Consider the following 4,317-nt stretch of genomic DNA (forward strand, 5'->3'; position numbering starts at 1 on the left):
GTCGCTGATGCAATTTCTTGGCCGCCGCTGATTGTCTCAGTTTGTATGAAGTGATACTACTACGTTCAGTCATTCAGGAAGGATAGTATCAGAGGAGTTTGAAACACAGATTGTTCAATGGACTTCTATTTGATTTTGCTTTTCTAGGGACAGACTTCTCTTGATGTGTTGAGTGTATTCATACTACTACATTCAGTGAGGATAGTTTTGCGGAGGTGCTGATTGTTTGTTCTATGGAATTTTATTTGTGTCTTCAGTTGCTAGGATGACAAAGTGGTCAATGCAGTGGATTGTACCTATAATTGGTTGGTGATAAGAATCCAGAGCACTACTTTGTCGCCACCCAGGATTTTGGTCTCCGGGCAAAGCTACGAGAGGTATGAAGATTTGCTATGCTTTTGTAGCATTCTACTTTTACCATGTTATCACCTGAACTTTATTTTTGAAAGAATTTTCTCAGGGACATTAATACAACTTGTGTCATTTATTTAATGGAAACAACAGAAACAGATCTATTTTTCCATCTTATGTTATAAAGTTTTTGTGCAGCAATGTGTTCATGCATGTTTTACTTTGCTGTAGGTTCCTTGTGTTCCTGTGATATACGGTCTGAAGAACTCCCTGTTTATTGAGCAACCCTCTGTGCAGCAACGCAAGTTTGCTCAGTTGAACGAGGAGAAGCGTATCCATATGGAAAAATCAGAATATAAGAAGCTGCTGAAGGCGTCATCAGAAGGAAAGGCATCTGTCGGTGGAAACATACCTGGAGTGGAAGAGAAGAGCAAGTTTAAAAGGAACAGAGCAAAAGTTATATTTACATTTACTGTTTCTCAGGATAATCCATTGTTAGGATCTAGTGGGCGTAATCAAAATTTTGAGATCATAACTGCATCTCTGCCTTCTTTTACGAAATGTTAATGTGTGTCCTTCTGCAGGGTCCAAACCCACTCTGCTGCAAGAAAAAGAAACCAAAGCCCCAACCATCAGCTGCTCAAAGTCAGGTAATTGTCACTACACAGCATTATCAGTTGACATCTGTGAGGTGTATGCAATACTTGGAACATGCTCACGTAAGTATCATAGTTCTTACTGTAAAACTAGCCTGGAGATGCCTGACTTCCTAACTAAGAGTAAGACGGATAAAAAATAATGTGACAACTAAATCTTGTATAGGCTCTTAGACAGTGAAGCCCATTGCAAATTTCCTAATTGCTGTAGCTCATGATTTGATTTGTATTTGGATGCTAATGACTCGTGTATAGAAATCTCGCGACAACAAGCACTAGTGAGAACTTATTTTCTTCAGGATCAAAAGGCTGATGGTGAGGCGAAGCGAAAGAGGGTTAGGAAGCGGAAGAGAAGCATCAAAGACAGCAGTCAAAGCAGAGACAGTGAGCTGATGGACCTACAAAGATTATGTGCTGATGGTGTTTCTTCAAATGCTACATAATCGTTAGTTAATTCGATAAATCATGCACCATCGATAGAGGATTTTAGGTAGAATTTTTTGACAATGTAACACTATAAGATTTAGTGTTTGATGCTGTTGTTGTACTAGTATTTTGAGGCTGTTGTTGGACTTCAAAAATCTTAAATCTAGTGCTGGTTAATACTATAAGATTTGTCCGTTGTGACGTGATGATGCCATCTAAACCGCCCGCGTGGATTTCAGCAACCACCAGCACGTCGACATGGATTCTAACAATTGCCACCGCATCGATGCTGCTGTCTAGGTTGGGCAGTGATGTCTGTTGATTCTTCAATGGTTTTGGTGATAAAAATGACCCCCACTATTTTCAGAGGAAAGAATGCCACACCATTGTACAGATGTTGCCAGCCGGCATGGTCAATAAATCATTTTTTTCAAGCAATATGGAGAAATATATATTCAAAATATTGGTAAAAGCAATATAAATTCAAAATACCGTAAAAACTGGAAATGACATAGCTCCTTCAATTATCTTAATTGTTTACATTGGTACATGCACATTAACTCTTCAACAAACAAGATCAAAGCACAGCAGCACACAACACGTGATTCGATATGGTTCTTCAACAAACAGACTTCTGATAATACTTTTGACGTTAGCAAATCCAAAACCTCCAATTGGCATATATATAGTTCTTCAACAAACATACTTCTGATACAATTTTTGATGATAGCAGATCCGAAACCTCCAATTGTCATCCACTTAAAGATGGTAATATACGTCTATCTACTTAGGCCTCTTCAAGCTAATGGTGTCGGTGGTTGTGCGGCTGGTTCCACTTTGTGACCAGTGTGAATTAACACAGTCAAACAGATGAAGACAACTACAGGTGAAAGTTGAATTAGAACAAAGCCCATGAACATGAATGCTGTCAATGGGATAGTGACTATCCTATAACATATCCCCTTTCTCCTCAACAACGGTGACACAAGAACACAATTCTTGATTGTCGGGTCCAAATTCTGATATACCAATACGAGAAAACTCATGACACATACTGCAATGGCAATCTTATGGGCAACTGGAGCTAACATCATATAGCTACCAAGTGCAAAGGCAGTTGTCAAGTTTGTAACCGAAATCCCCATGAGAAAATAGGCCAATTGTATGTGCATTTTCCGGATTTGAAGAGATACCATGGGAGATCCAGAAAACATGAGAGAAATAGTAGCCATTGCAGAGAAAGTGAAGGCAAGTGCATTGGCTATGGTGAACACATCAAAAGTATACTTTCCAGCAAGCGTTGGTGTGCCCCCATTTGTGTGGTCATCAGCCCTGTAACCTCCAGGGATGGCGAAAGATGCAGCAAAAGTCACAGTTGCAATTAAGACAGAGCCAATACACAGACTGCTTGTCCCTTCTTTTACACTATCCATTTCATCTTTTCTCACTTGGACAATATCATTTTCTTCAAAGTAATCCAGGCGATAAATGCCCCTTTTAGCATCAGCGAGTTGGAGCGCTAGATGTATTTTTACTTCAGCGTTCTGCAAAATCAAAATAAGTAAATTTTGAACCATGAAACTTAATTGTTCTCATTCACCTTCAAGTCCGTGCTGAAAAATAAAATGACTGCATGTATATTACCTGGTTATAATGCAATTCTTTGGGAATATTGCAATGTGCTATATCAAGCGGGGTCTCTCCTTTCTCATTTGTTAAATTTAAGTGCACTTGTTTATTCCCAAATATAGCACAGAATATCATCAGTGTTCCTTTTTGGACGGCTAAATGCAGTGCAGTGTTTCCACCATTGTCTTGCATATTTAAAATCCATGATAACGACTGGTTTCTGCAAGCAGACCAGACCGGCCATATTTTCATTTTGTCAACTGCAACATGAAGAAATGTCCTTCCCCTAGCATCACGTAGACCAGCGCAACTGGGCGACTTCTGAAGAAAGACATTGATGGTAATTCTTGAGCCAACGGATGCAGCCACGTGTATGGGGAATGATCCATCATTGTCCAGTTGATACAATGCATCTGGATTGGCTTCCAGTAGAAGTAAACGTATGTATCGTCGGTCTTTTTGACGTGGCATAGATGCAACTAAGTGAAGAGGTGTACTTCCCTTATCATCTTGTTGCGTTGTAAGGTCGTTATTCCATCCTAACACCATCTCTGTAAGACCTACAAGAGGCTTCTATCAGTTAAACTAATCAATATGAGAGAAAGAGAAACAAATACAACTAAGAGTACCGCCTCTAAACTCTATGCCTGCCCAGTTTTGTGTCATGTGAGTGCTCTGCCTGCACTATATTTTTTTAAAGAAAAAGAAAAATGGTTGAAAATTTTACAGTTATACTTTGTCACTTCTGCTATACGAGGGCATATTAATTTAGCCTGTAAGTTAGGTTATATACCTTTTACATAGCTGGGCATTCCAATTGATTCAAAAAGGAATATAAATACAATTTGAAAGTGCTCAACATGCCAATTGGCCTTATATGGTTTGGAACAAACGTCATAGTCATGATATGCATGGAAAGAAGATACATCTCACTTTTTATATTAAGACATGCATGGTAACAGTTCTATGTACTTGCCTATGATAACAAAACCATCATTTCACCATCCATGTTAGCTTAAAAGCTGAACAAGATTTTGTGACTTGCATTTCTTCATAGTTAGAAGATTGCTGTCACCATGTACCTACGGGAACTGAATCTATCACAATACAATTAACTCGTGAGCTCCGGCCAGTTATAGGACTAACACGAATAGTGCCACCCAAATTGTCATTCCAAAGGCTGTGACAGAAAATATATGGGTCCTCTCGGAGTGCAGGCGAATCGTAGTAAAATATTTGTAGTCATCATCAGTAC

General features: G+C 39.1%; 1 pseudogene; it reads left to right on the forward strand.

Moving 5' to 3' along the window:
- Positions 1-1,450, forward strand: part of LOC123172775 (rRNA-processing protein UTP23 homolog) — a 7,701-nt pseudogene extending 6,251 nt beyond the window's left edge.
- Positions 1,451-4,317: the final 2,867 nt, after the last annotated feature.

Source organism: Triticum aestivum, unplaced genomic scaffold (assembly GCF_018294505.1).
Source record: "Triticum aestivum cultivar Chinese Spring unplaced genomic scaffold, IWGSC CS RefSeq v2.1 scaffold120443, whole genome shotgun sequence".
In the NCBI taxonomy this organism is placed as follows: Eukaryota; Viridiplantae; Streptophyta; class Magnoliopsida; order Poales; family Poaceae; genus Triticum; species Triticum aestivum.